Source organism: Sinohyriopsis cumingii, chromosome 14 (genome assembly GCF_028554795.1).
Source record: "Sinohyriopsis cumingii isolate HCF-2022 chromosome 14, ASM2855479v2, whole genome shotgun sequence".
NCBI lineage: Eukaryota > Metazoa > Mollusca > Bivalvia > Unionida > Unionidae > Sinohyriopsis > Sinohyriopsis cumingii.
The window spans coordinates 59505087-59520938 of record NC_142974.1 but is presented as its reverse complement, the minus strand read 5'-3'; the positions used below and the strand labels follow the sequence as shown (position 1 = coordinate 59520938).

At 34.8% G+C, this 15852-nt stretch overlaps 1 long non-coding RNA gene across 1 annotated transcript; it reads left to right on the top strand.

Moving 5' to 3' along the window:
* The first annotated feature begins 517 nt into the window (after positions 1–517).
* On the top strand, positions 518–15530 carry LOC149783946 (uncharacterized). Its single transcript, XR_016414078.1, has 3 exons — positions 518–1853; positions 3666–3694; positions 14548–15530. It is a non-coding gene; the product is annotated as an uncharacterized LOC149783946 (long non-coding RNA).
* Positions 15531–15852: the final 322 nt, after the last annotated feature.

Here is a 15852-nt window from a genome sequence, read left to right as displayed (position 1 = left end):
CCGGATGTATTTTCATTAATACTGCATAATTAATTCTAATTACATAGAATAAATTATATATGTGCTGATTAGCGCACGGATCCTGGCAGATTTAAAACATTTAGACATACTTCACTCTCGATGTATCCCAAAAGTGTGCATGACGTTAGGAATAACTCACATCAAAATCAACAATATCATCGTTGGCTTCATTAACAACAACACCAAATATGACTTGTATAATAGTAATTCATCATCATCATCATCATCATCAGCATCATCATCATCATCACATGAATGAAAAAGTCTGATCTTTTGTCTAGAATTGTTAGGCCAAGCTGAAGATCTATTTTACTTGCCACGTTATCGATTCAGAAGGGACTAAAACCGAAATAGAAAACAAAGGATTGAAACATATGCCTGAAACACAACAGTGAACAGCTTGTGTTCGTTACAGGGCTTTGATTTGGATATCTATGATCCTTATGCGTGGTCTCTATTGTACGGAGATTCACTTTTATCTAAATTGAATTATTTTCAAGCATTTCAACAAAAATCAATACATTTTACCTGTTGTGAGACATGCAATTTTCTGATGAAGCAAAGAAGTACGCTTATACCTTCAAAATGATAAGATACAATTTCATTCGGAGCACTGTTAACTGATCATATGCAAGTGTTTTGTTTTTTTTATCCAGCAATTTGATTCTGTTCTGGTTGGATCGATTCAACACGTTAACATGGTACTAGAGGCATTGTATCATCTTGAATCCAGTTCAGTTAGGCGTAGTCAGTTTGATTTCAGTGTACTCCAAAACCATCTCAATAGCCTAGCGCTGAAAATCTCATCGTCGAGCATCTTCGAACTCTATATTACAAAATACAAAACTGGTGTGAAGTCGGACCCAATTAGAACACTGTAATTCATGGCATGATTGTCACGTGTCACTCATTGGAATTAAATAACGCAACTGATTTCATCAAGCGTATACATGAGGTACCTCAAGGCAGACGTACCCATGACATTTTATTCATCTGAGGTACCCGTAAAGTGCTGCTATTTATCCGACCTACCATAAAATGCTATTGATCCAAACGTACCACAAAGTTCTGCTATTCATCCGACGTACCCACGAAGCGCTATTCATCCGAAGTACCTAACAAATCCTATTCCAAATTATTGCCTGATGTAGAGAACCAGCCATGATTGTAACAAGCTCGATAAATATTCAACATTTCTAAATCGTAAATGACACGGCATATTGATGGCTTCCAAAGACGTCGAACCAATGTAGTGCTTGCTCGCAGTGCGACTGCAGATGTTGGATTTAGTAATGTAATTGCTCAGATCTGAATGTTTAAAATTATTCCTAAGCTAGCGTTCAAAAGACAAATAATATTCATGACAGACATTGTCCATCATCGTGTACCATTTTGGTAATCATGCTCAAATCTAAGTAATTTGTATTGATAGCGTTCAATTTGGATAAAGATACAAGGCTGCTTGTCTACCACATGGTTTATAAATGACTACGTGCACATGGAGAATTTTTTTCTAAGAATCTTATAGCTGTTGAGAAAGAAAACGGACATCATTGCGTTAACAATGGATCAGCGTGCCATCGACATTGTGGTAACGGATTCGGATGGTGCTGTCAAGGCGCAATCTGTCGGAAAACATACTGTGTGGAAAAAGATTAATGAAAAGTTGCAAGATAATAGACTGAGTGGAAGGCGCGATGCGGACAAAATTCTAGATTGTGAAAACCCGGAAAAGTATAAGTGCTTAAAGAGAGTTTTGAACATTGCTTTTCTATCGATCGGTGTTACCTTGTTAATATCAGTGGTTGCGGTTATAATTTACACTTCCATAGGTAAGTGTCTTGCAATTAGCAGTGCATGCATGTATGCATGTTATGAATGGAGGGGTGGACGTATGCAGCTCGGGATGCTGATTATATTGTCTAACATATCTAAGAATATTTTTATATAATAATCTGTATGAGCATTTAAATACACAATCAGTGAAGGAAATATATCCAACGTAGAAAATGTCCAAGTAACCGTGAGTGCATTGGGATAATAATATCACACCTTTTGGAAATAAAACTGGCTGCATAATGTTTGTTCTATATTAGGAAAAAACACGCCAGACATTCTTCTCCTTTGTTAATTTTAAAGTATGAAATGAATAAATATATGTTTACTATTCACTTTACAAAACATTTAATTTTAAAGATGTTGGTGTTTCCAGTTTCGTAAGACAGGGGAGTAGTTTGCCATACGTTTATGAAAGCTAGTGTCAAGTTGATACTGTTGGACATTGAGGCTTTTCCACTTGGAATATGGTTTCATAGAAAAAAAAAACATTCTTTATCCAGTCGTGTGTTGCACGTTCGCTTTCAAGTTTTGCTGTTTTTCTCATAATGCATTTATGTTGTTTAAAAATGTATCTTATTCATAATAACATCTTCATTACTATCAACGTCTGGCAGGTGATCTGCATCGTTCAGAAAAAAAGAAGAAATAATACAAGAAGAATTAGGTATGAAACCTCTTGTTAAGCAACGCTGAATGTCATTAATAATACTAATATTAATTTTGTAATTTATAATTAATGTCTAATGCTCATAATACTTGTTTTTAAATATTATTTCTTTGGCAAAAATAAGTGTCTGAAATTATATGATGTATTCCTAAATTTTTGGTTGATCACTCCTGTAGCCTTAGTGGTTAGAGCGTCCGCCTGGAATGATGGAAATCACTGGTTCGAACCCCGGCCGAGTCATATCAATGAGCCAAGCATTAAGATGTTAATGTTAGGATTGGTCAGCCTCTCGTTATGATAATGTGTCTGGATGCGTCATATTGCTGGATGTCCATGGCATGATGCACCACTGCTAGACATCACTATAAACTGCCACATTGCAGGCATAGTAGCGATATGTCTGAATGTCCATGGCATGATGCCCCACTGCTAGACATCACTATAAACTGACACATTGCATGCATAATAACGATATGTCTAAATTTCCATGGCATGATGCACCATTGCTAGACATCACTATAAACTGCCACATTGCAGGCATAGTAGCGATATGTCTGAATGTCCATGGCATGACGCACCACTGCTAGACATCACTATAAACTGCCACATTGCAGGCATAGTAGCGATATATCTGAAAATTTGTTAAAGCTATCCTAAAAATCCAAATCATATACACACACTACTTTTCGTCAAAGGCATCAACCCGTGATAAAAGTGTTGTAGCCCAAAATGCATAGAATTATAGATTAAAGACGTGATGACGCTACTGCACTTGATTTATGAAAGTAACCTCTCCAAAAACTAATGTTTCGGCATATCTGAAAAGTTGTTTTGGGAGGTAGAAAAGGAAACACGTATCCTGCATTACACTGAATAATATTTCACCACTGAATGCTTTAAACGAATTTAAACATCTCCAAAAAGGAAGAACATAAATCGAATTTCATTGCAACAAACGTTGATACATCACTGCACATAAATAATCCAAATTACTGTCGACTTTTATTGAGCCTAGAAGAGGGATCATGTTCGTGAACTTGTAAAACCTATTAAATAAACTATAAATTACGCTCTCCAGCTGCATAATATAATTCATTAAACGAAATGCTGACTTAAGTTTTCTTTTCATCGTATATAGTTGGAAGCAAATGAATACTGCAATGGGAGGTAACTATGTTTTACTGCAAAGTATTTTTGTTGTTTGGTATGAAAGTATAGTTCGTGTGATATTCTCGTTTAATCACGTTTTTGTTGGCTTAATCTTGAACTTTGGATGAGCAGCTATAATTATCAGCATTATTATGTTGCCATATTATTGACCTCGTTTGATTTCTGGAATATATGTTTTTCTTTCAAGTTTACATTAGACACTCGGAACTTCCTGTCACGTGTTTGTGTATGCTTTTTGTGTGAACAGTTTTTTTTTATACCGCATTTGTCATTCGCAAGAATGTTTTATAAAATCGCAGAGTATTAATAAAATAGGATAAAATATTTATCGCATTATAACTAAAAACACCTTTGCTTGTTGTACAGTTTTTGCTGATCTTGCAAAATTAGAACCTTGTTTCTTTCGTGTTTTTCATTTCCTTAATTAAACTGTAGTGATCAGTTAATGCGTATGATTTATATGGCTTCATAGATCCCTTTTACTTTTAATTTTTGTAAAAACTTTTAGCCTTGCTTTAGTTCATCTTCTAACTCAGAATTTGAATTAGGTTTAACACATATATGCTGCATGGGTTAGAACCCTAGACTGCCAGCTTTTTCTGCCTCGATCAGCCCTAATATCAATCTAGTCTTGTGTGATTACAGGTACCAGAGCAACATTTGTTTACTGTTTTCACTGTTGTCCAGCATAGCGGAGTTATAGATCTTGTTTAACTTAGAGCTTTGCCTTTCAAGTTTATTTCTTCTCGTGAACCTTTAAAAGACTTTAATGTGTAACTCATACTTAGCATGATTCATCTTACAAAGAAGACCCATTTTACAGTCTTCATCCAAACTGTTACTGAGCTAGGGCGATATATTTGATTGCGAACATTTCCATTAATTATTCTGAATGACTTCTTATATATAGGCTTTTTATTAACAACGTCTTGCTAAAATTGATTTTGTGTGTGTGTGTGTGTGTGTGTGTGTGTGTGTAAAATGTACATTAGGATTATGGCCCTTGTCTGATTTAGCCCTTTGCATCTTAATTGCGTCACATTTAAGGACTCTGTGTCACATTTCTAGCCATGCTCCCGTCATATCGTGTTACCTTTTACACAAACTTTATTTTATCTGAATAATGTTTGAAGGACTCCTTGCAGTGAAACCAAGGTTGGTGCGAGTCCAGTTTGATTTTCAACGATTTCCGGGTAGATTTTGCAAGAATAATGGGTTTTGTTTAACTTACATTTGCCTTTCAGTTTCATCACTATCGGCAAACATAACGAATGTACAAATTTGGTTGGAATCCTCTGTCAGTCTTTGCCCTAGCATATATAAAATATCTAGAGTTACGAAGCACTATCAACCCCAGCCAAATTTAGACCACGTGTTTAAAGAATGTGAAAAAAGACCAAAAAATATGAGTCTTTCAATTCCAATGAAAACTCTCTATAACAATGCGAGCGCACCAAAATAAGTCTTAGATGTCAAAACCAATTGTTTGATCCCTCCGCCGGATACCAAAATATTTATATTTCCTGTTGTATTCATAAGTTGCCATTTAAAGATAATGCTTTGTTTTACACATGATACAATCCGTTTAATTTGACGATCTTTTAGAATAAATCATGAACGTATGAGTTGGGAAACGTATAAACTATGTTCAGGAATAAAGACATGTTACGGTTGGGTGTAATTATCGAAGCTGGATCCAAATTCAGTAAAGAGTAATGTTCTTGTTATTTTGCAATAAAATGCAATATTTCATAATAGTTTGACACTTCAGCTTTGGCATGTTACAAGTTACATTCTCTGTTTCTGATACTTAGAATCAATCTTTTCATGGAATTTATTATATTTGATTGAAAATAAAGAAGCGAACATTCAATTACAATTCCTTTTTTTTTAAAAAGCATTCTCTAGTACTCACACATCTATCAATAAAGCTTCAATTAGATCTGACTTTTCCCATAATACATCTTACCAAGTGGATGGGCTTATCATTTGATCAATACACCCTGTTCCAGGTTAAGGCGTATAGTCGCAGGTGAAGCAATATTTACCTTGTGGTATAACTGTCTGATTAATTTTCTTATGTAATCACAGGATAAAACAAGATATCGGATTGAAACGCCTTTTTTTCCCTGCCGGCCACGTTTTACTGCATAACGTTATTGGGGTTTATAAACTTGTAATCTTAGTCAAACAACCTTGACATTGGTCAAGCAGCTTTGAAGTTGGTTTACAAAATCACGATTTGTGAATCTTGCTTTACGGAATATAATAATGTCCATTTCAACATATGATGCATATACATCTAGACGTTTTCATATTACACATAAATAGCAGAGTGAAGACGGTAGAACATAGTTTATATAACTAGGTTCGAAACCATGTTGTTAGGCGTATATGGACAATATCATACAAGAGTGAGATTAATGACTGAAGTTTTGCCTAGGCATAAACAATTACAGGATTCTGATGCATTGCTTTCATACCCATTTAATATTTTGAACTTATTTAATAATTTGTACATATTTAATAAATTATTTATGTATAATAACATAATTTTAATAACTTGGACATATCTAATAACATATATATGTTTAATAACTATTACGTATTTAATAGCTGATACATATTTAATAACTTCCACCTATTTAATAACTTGTTCCTATTTAATAACTTTGCTTTACTATATCGGTAGTAACGCAGAAGCGTAAATGTATAAGTATATTGTATTTGCAAAAAACAATAACTGGTTTCATATTGCAACGTTTTAAAAGGAATGTCGTGGTATGACATAGGTGGCAAATTCAAGATTCAAACATAAGGACTAACTTGCCATGTTAAAAAAAATATGAAGCTTTTTACATGCTTGAACAATATGGAGTACAGTTTTGCAAATATATCATCATCGCGTTTGTAGAGACCAATATTACTTGATATGGGAGAAAATTTAAAAATTAACATTTTATAACAATTACAAATGTCACTAAGTGTGACACAGATCTGCTGTTGGAAGTATGATGCCTCCAGATTGTTTAATAGGTTAATTTGTTCTCTCAGTGCATTTTTTGGAGAATATATATCACTCGTGTGCTCCCAATGTAAAATATGAGACGTTTTGAAAACCAAAGTCACGTCTGGAATAATTGATTACATACATACATACATACATATATATATATATATATATATATATATATATATATATATATATATATATATATATATATATATATATATATATATATATATATATATATATATATATATATATATATATTTATATATATATATATATATATATATATATATATATATATATATATATATATATATATATATATATATATATATATATATATATATATATATATATTAAAAACTCTTTGTATGTTAATTTTATCAACGACCAGAATGTTGACATATTTTTCCTGACAGAAACATGGCTAAAAACATCAGATGATGAGCCCAAGTGTGCGGATCTAACACCCACTGGTTGCTCCATCAAGTCGTTCTCCCGTAATTCTAGCGGAGGTGGAATTGCTGTCATCACAAAGAACTCCATGATAAAACGTCTTAACTATACCACAACGTTCAATTTCGACCACACATCGTTTCAACTAGTCCAAACCACATTCACACTGGAGGAAAGGTCAGTCCATTTTTTTCTGCCTATACCGGCCCCCCCCCCCCCCCCGCTAACTCACTCTTTTTGGAGCAGTTTCCGAATCTCCTGGATTATGGAAATTCGATAGGTGGCAACCTGATTATTCTTGGAGATTTCAACTTTCACTTTGACTGCCCGGAAACTCAAATACATAAAAACTCATAGATTCCATTATATGTTTTCAACCTCAAACAGTCAGTTAACCAACACACCCATAAACATGGTCACATTTTAGACTGGATTCTTCATAGACCTGATGATAACATTCTACGGTCGTCCCTGGTATCGCATGACCTTGCATCAGATCACCTCTGCATTATATGCCATCTTGACGTATCAGTCCCTAACCCTCCACCTTTATCTGCTACTAAGAGAAACCTCCGTATTATAAATAGCACCAAACTAATGCACGACATCCAAGCTAATCTAACAACTTGCTTACCTCCTACCGCAGAACAACTCGATAACTGTCTGCGTTCATTGCTTGACAAACATGCCTCAGCTACCAAGTGCACAGTATAAATTCAAAAGTGTTCTCCATGGTATAGCAGTGTTAGGGACCAGCTTCGCACTGCTAAACAAACCCGCCGTAAAGCTGAGAGGCTCTGGCTTTCCAACAGGCTCACTATTCATAAGCAAATCTATGAAGTCGCTAAGAAGAATGTCACATATATAATCCATGCAGCGAAATCAGCCCACTACACTACTACGATCATGGAAAGTTCTAGCTGCAAAGAGCTCTTCGAGATTACCAACAAGCTAATGTCAAGGAACAAACCTACACCACTTCCAACTACCTTCTCTCCAGTCGACCTTCCGGACATGTTTGCAAATTTCTTCCGTGACAAAGTACAAACCATTAGAGAAAAGCTTGACACCACAATTTCAATTGACTCGTCGTCACCATACATTTGGGATACAGAATTAGAACTGCAACCATTAGCAGCATTTGAACCTGTCTCTGTGGATTTCGTACGTACTATCCTGATGAAGAGTTCACCAAAGTCATGTGAAATTGATCCAATTCCAACATCACTGCTGCTTGAGTGCTTAGATCCAGTATTGCCTTCACTAACCGATGTTATTAATACGTCTCTCTCATCCGGGGAATTCCCATCATTTTTCAAAACTGCCATTGTAAAGCCTGTGCTGAAGAAACAAACACTAGACCATAACGATTTAAAGAACTACCGCCCAGTTTCTAATCTCCCATTCATATAAAATCTTAGAAAAGGTTGTTCTATCCCAGCTTGTATCTCATCTAAAGTCAAACAGTCTTTTTAGCAATGTACAATCTGCATATTGCCCCTGCCACAGTACTGAAACTACTCTTCTAAAAGTAGTTAATGACATTCTCTGTGCGTTGGATAGCGGAAAAATTACAGTCCTCACCCTCCTTGAATTGTCTGCAGCATTTGACACAATAGACCATGATATATTACTTCACCGTCCCCATCATGTATTTTGCATTGATGATACAGCCTTACTGCGGTTCAAGTACTACTTGGTCAACAGGACACAAATTGTATCTGCAAATGGAATATACTCCAGCCCAGTTGATCTATGTTGTGGTGTTCCACAGGGGTCTGTTCTTGGACCTGTTGTCTTCATTCTGTACACTCAGTCGCTCTCAAGTGTCATAGATCATCATCCAGTGTTTCACCAACTGTACGCAGATGACACCCAAATATACAAATCTAGCCAGCCAACTGAAGTTGATGCTACCATCTGAGGTGTAGAGAGGTGCATTTCTGATGTGAAATCATGGATGACATGTAACAAGCTGCAGATGAATGATGATACAACTGAGGCCATTCTGATCACAACACAAATACTTTCTCATTCACATCCTTTACCTCAAACAATAAATATCAGCAACAACATAATTAAATTCACACAATCAGTACAAAACCTAGGTGTTACTCTGGACATTACTCTCACATTGCACCAACATGTGATGAACATATGCAAGGCTGAATATCTTGAGCTGATAAGCATCAGCTCAATTCGCAAATATCTTTCAGTTGATGCCACAAAAACACTTGTGTGTTCATTAGTACTTTCAAGACTGGACTATTGTAACTCAATTATGCCTGGTTCATCTCAATATCTACTCCAGAAACTTCAAAAAGTTCAAGACAAAGCTGTTCGGATCATCCTTAGAGTACCACGATCAGAGCACACCTCCCCGCTGCTAAGTACCCTACACTGGCTATCCATTCGATCCAGAATCAAACACAAAATGTGTTCTCTGTGCTACGTTTCACTGTCGGACCCTAGTCCAACATACCTATCCGTCGTCACCCATGTGTACACACCAGCAATATACTTACGCTCCTCTTTCGACAATCGTATACTCATTATTTCCACTTTGAAAACAAAATCATATGGACAGCGTTCTTTTGCATACCAAGGCCCAGCAACGTGGAATGAATTACCCACTGAACTTAGACACAAACACACAGTGATCACATTCAAAAGGGCTCTCAAAACTCACTTATTTCGACTGCAAGGACAAACTTAAAGACCTAATAATGTTTCCTACCTGAAATATTCTCAGTATGTTTTTAAAAAAAAAAATGTTTTTCCTAATTTCATTGTGTTAGGTTTTGTAATCATATCATTATATGTTTGTTATCTTACAGGTGTTGTCTAATGTTGTAAAGCTCTTAGAGCTTCTAAAGATTAGGCGCTATACAAAGTCCTCATTTTTATTATTATTATTATTATGTTGGCTCTTAATTGCCAGACTATATTTATGCTGTTGATAATGTTATATTTGTGATGCCTTTTAGAGAACAAACATTCTATATTTCTCGCAGCTTACCAGATCAGGAATAACAATACATAACTTATCATGGCTATATTTTTCATAATAACGCAGATCAGGAGTCATACATAGTTCATGCCTTATCATGACTTTATGTGTCGTATTGATACATTTGATCAGGAGCCACGATTTATGCCTTTTCGTAGCTTTATGTGTCATATTGACGCAGTTGACCAGATAAGTTGCCGCAATTCATGCCTTATCGTGGCTTTTTGTGTCATATTGATACATTTGACCAGATCAGGAGCCATGATTTATGCCTTAGCATGGCTCTATCTATCATCCTGATTAAACTAATTAAACTCGCTTCTATAGAAAAATATATAACTGTGTATTACAGTTTCTTTGAAAATATATGAAGTCTTAAACACAGTTCAAGCTAGTCATCAATGTGAGTGACAAATTAATTTTCATAATAGGTACATATGTTAAATATGAATGTTTTCAAAATATAATACTTCACAACTTCGAAAAGGAAACAAGTATATTCTTTCAGTATTGCATTCATCAAGTCTGCACCAAATAAATGATCTATGAACTTCTGTCACTGAACAGTATACGTTAATTTTGCTGTGAATGCATTTACGTACCATAATAATAATTGTGTTCCTTACATACTTTCTTCATTTCTCTGTATCGTTGACGATATCAATGACACTGGTTATACGTACTGATGCAAATAGGCTATCGTACTTGGGTCAACTTTGATGTAAAATATTTTTTAAAAAAATAAATCAGTCATATTGCATTTTCTGGGAAAATATGCATTTGTATGAAATTACTAACATCTTACTAACATCTTAAGTGCATGTGATATGCATGCAAGTGGACGAATCAGTTCTGTTTTCTTTGATATTCTTCGCAAAAGTCTAAAGAATAAACTCAGTAAACATGATATTTTCTGTTTAGGCTTGAATTCTATTTTCTGCTCAAAGCAAGTAACATTCTTCACTGGCTAGCATATCTCCAGGAAATAATTAATATTATATTACTGTTTTCCTTAGGGACAATAATGACGGACGCAAAACTTAGTTACATATGTAAGACTTAATTTGAATTATATTCGTGAAAATAAAGGTATATACCTAATTTATTGCTTGATGTGTTGCCTATTGTTTATTTTGTTGTTATTGTTTCTCTGTATAGATTTCACTTGCATCATTATTGTGAAAAGTTCTTTTCAGCTCATGACATCCCTTCCGGAAAAAAACCAAAAACAAAAGAAAACAAACAAACAAACAATACCTTATCATATCATGACATTTCATGGCAAGTCCATGGCAAACCGAAAGTTCAGTGAAAATGCCTTTCTCCTATTATTCGCGTGATAGTGAATAATTGCGAAGAAAATATATTAGGAAATATCAGCTATCAATAATAACACTATAATCTGAATATGTTATAATAATATAAGCTCAGGGTGTTATATTTATACAATCTCATTGTGTTATAATGATAAAATATCAAGGTGTTATAATGATATAATCTCAAGGTGTTATAATGATATACTCTCAAGGTGTTATAATGATAAAATATCAAGGTGTTATAATGATAAAATATCAAGGTGTTATAATGATAAAATATCAAGGTGTTATAATGATATAATCTCAAGGTGTTATAATGATATAATCTCAAGGTGTTATAATGATATAATCTCAAGGTGTTATAATGATATAATATCAAGGTGTTATAATGATATACTCTGTGCTATAGTGATATAATCTGAAGGCTTTTGTTGTTATAGGATTTAACTCCATTGTGTATAGACGTCATGTTAAAAAACTGAACCACTTCCATATGAGCTCCCTGAGGAAACTACTGAAAATCAGATGGTAGGACAAAGTACCAAACACAGAGGTGCTCACTAAGGCCGGCATGACAAGCATCCACACCATGCTGTGCAAGGCACAACTCCGATGGGCTGGCCATGTTGTCCGCATGCCGGTAGAACGCCTACCTAAGAAGGTCTTCTATGGAGAGCTACAACAAGGCAAAAGATCTCACGGTGGTCAAAAAAAGAGATACAATGACACCCTCAAGATTTCGCTGAAGAACCTAGGCATTGATACCTGGGAGAGTGTGGCTGCTCACCGATCTGCTTGGCGCATTCAAGTCAACGCTGGTGCGGAAGCCTTTGAGCAGAAAAGACTGGTGGACGCAGCTGAAAAACGTGATCTGAGCAATTCAGGAACATCAGTTCCGCAACTTCCGGCTAGCAACCTGCACATCCATGTCCCCACTGCAACAGACTTTTCCGGGCCCGGATTGGACTGATCAGCCATCTCCGGACCCACCCCAGGTGAATCGATGACATTAGATGGTCCTCATAGACACCGATGGACGAACATCATCATCATCATCATCATCATCATCATCATCATCATCATCATCATTAACTCCAATTATTAGCACAAGATCGGCTATACATGGCGGCCATTATAAGTGGTGGAGGATGAATCAGGTAAAACCTGGGAAAGAACAAACAACACACGAGAAGCTACTGGTAAGCTTTCTCAATACCCACATTGACAGAGTGTAAGACTCGAACCCACGCAGACAGAGGTGACATGGCTGTGATCTGTAACGGTAATCGCTTTAGAACCCACACAGACAATGGTGAGATGGAAGTGATCCGTAACGGTGACACAGACAATGGTGAGATGGAAGTGATCCGTAACGGTGAGCACTTTAGACCACTCGGGCACTCGGTGCCCTTAATCTGAACGTGTCGTTAGGATATGTAATCTCAAGGTGTAATATCAAGGTGTTATAAGGATTTAATCTCACGGCGTCATAATGATATAATCTCAAAGTTATATTTATATAATTTCTAGGTGTTATAATTATATACTCACAAGGTGTTAGAATCTATACAATCTCAAGGTGTTATAACGATATAATCAGTGTTATAGTGTTAGAACCTGAAGGTGTCATAATGATATGAAATCTCAAGGTTTTATAATGATATACTCACAATGTGTTGTAATGATATAATCTCAAGGTGTTATAACAATATAATCAGTGTTATAGTGTTAGAATCTGAAGGTGTCATAATGATATGAAATCTCAAGGTTTTATAATGATATACTCACAAGGTGTTGTAATGATATAATCTCAAGGTGTTATAACAATATAATCAGTGTTATAGTGTTAGAACCTGAAGGTGTCATAATGATATGAAATCTCAAGGTTTTATAATGATATACTCACAATGTGTTGTAATGATATAATCTCAAGGTGTTATAACAATATAATCAGTGTTATAGTGTTAGAATCTGAAGGTGTCATAATGATATGAAATCTCAAGGTTTTATAATGATATACTCACAAGGTGTTGTAATGATATAATCTCAAGGTGTTATAACGATATAATCAGTGTTATTGTGATATAATCGGACAGTGTCATAAGGATATGAAATCTCAAAGTTTTGTAATGATATACTCACAAGGTGTTGTAATGATATAATCTCAAGGTGTTATAACGATATAATCAGTGATATTGTGATATAATCTGAAGGTGTCATAAGGATATAAGATCCCAATGTGTTATACGGATATAATCTCAAGGTGTTATAACGATATAATAAGTGATATTGTGGTATAATCTGAAGGTGTCATAAGGATATAAGATCCCTATGTGTTATACGGATATAATCTCAAGGTGTTATAACGATATAATAAGTGATATTGTGGTATAATCTGAAGGTGTCATAAGGATATAAGATCCCTATGTGTTATACGGATATAATCTCAAGGTGTTATAACGATATAATCAGTGTTATTGTGATATAATCTCAAGGTGTTATAACGATATAATCAGCGTTATTGTGATATAATCTCAAGGTGTTATAACGATATAATCAGTGATATTGTGATATAATCTGAAGGTGTCATAAGGATATAAGATCCCAATGTGTTATACGGACATGATCTCAAGATGTTATAATGATATAATGTCAAGGCGTTATAACGAAATATTCTGAAGGTGTTGGCGCTGAAGAAAAGGATAAGTGGGTAGATCATCAAATAAATACTAAACTGTGCTGTCCTTGCCATGTTTTCCAATGCATACTACAATAATGTGGATTGGAACGATATTAAATATGTGATTAAGGAAAAAAATAAGTAAATTAATTAGTTGGTATTATCTCTTATTTTTGAACAAGAAATAACAATGATACAACGCAAACATGGTACAGAATGAAGGTTAAGAATATCTGCAATCGTGTTGGCACTGATCTAAAGAAATAATAATAATAATAATAATAATAATAATAGCAATATATTCAGAAAATGGTGAGGAAGTTATGATCGTAAGTGATGATAGCAGCTCTTAACGAGACAGTTTTCTCTTTTCAGATTGCTTATGGATATCAGTGACTTATATATAAGTTCTACTAACAGCCGTGAAATATACTACTGTACTGCTTCTAGATCATCAGAACCATTCCTGGAAGATGGATTTTCTACAAAAAAAGAAGGGAAAAACCCCGCAGTGCATGCTTGATGAATGCAATGCTCAATAAGGAGTTATAACAGGCAGACTAATGCTTGCGTGGCTTTTTATTCACAAATACTCCCATTTTAATCAATAGGTCTCTTATGGAGATATATATTTGGCAACTGTGAGATGCTGATTTATAGGGTTTAAAATTACTAATGAGTTATGCGTGCGATTTGTGGAAAATTATATCCCAAAAGAACGTAAATACGATCAAGTTTACACACATGGTTTTTGTTTTCAGCCGTATCAAACAAATCGTGAATACTACAGACAAAAGTTGGAAAACACAATATATGACGGGGAATTTTATAATGGAGACTGGCATATCATTTCTTGAATTACATCAACTTACTTTAAATAGTTCTATTTCAAATTTAATGTATTTCAAACCATTGCATTTTCACAGCTCTTTTTATGTAACATTGAATAGACCGAAGATTCGGATTCTCTTGGTTATTTGCACACACTTCCCATTCCCGATTCCAATTATTATTATTTGTGCAACTTGATCTATTATTTGCACAACGGCTTCATCAAATGTCAGAAAATTGTTACCGTAGTGCACAATAAAACAGCTTGACGTGATTGTCCCGTATGCAGTCTAATAAAAAGTTTATCAGAAGAAACTTTCTTTGTGATTTGGCAATGATTAATGGTGAGTATTGTGTTATGCGATCAAGTTATTCATATAATATTTGGGCTTAAAAATTGTTCTTTTTTGCGATAAGCACAAAATAACAGCAATTTGTGTCATATTCACCAAAATAACACCAGGGCCTTTCATAGGACAAACATAACATGACGATCTATGTTGGTTTGTATGCAAGGGATTATCTGCGAGACTATCACATATTCTATTAAATAAATGGCGTGAAAAAGGCTTTAGTGCATTTAGAATTATTCAAGCGTGACAAAGGCTTTAGTGGATTTAGAATTATCTTTGCGTGACAAAGGCTTTACTGGATTTAGAATTATTTTAGCGTGACAAAGGCATTATTGGATTTAGAAGTATTTTAGCGTGACAAAGGCATCATTGGATTTAGAATTATTTTAACGTGACAAAGGCTTTCGTGGATTTAGAATTTTTTAAGCGTGACAAAGACTTTCATGGATTTAGAATTTTTAAGCGTGACAAAGGCTTTAGTGGATTTAGAATTATT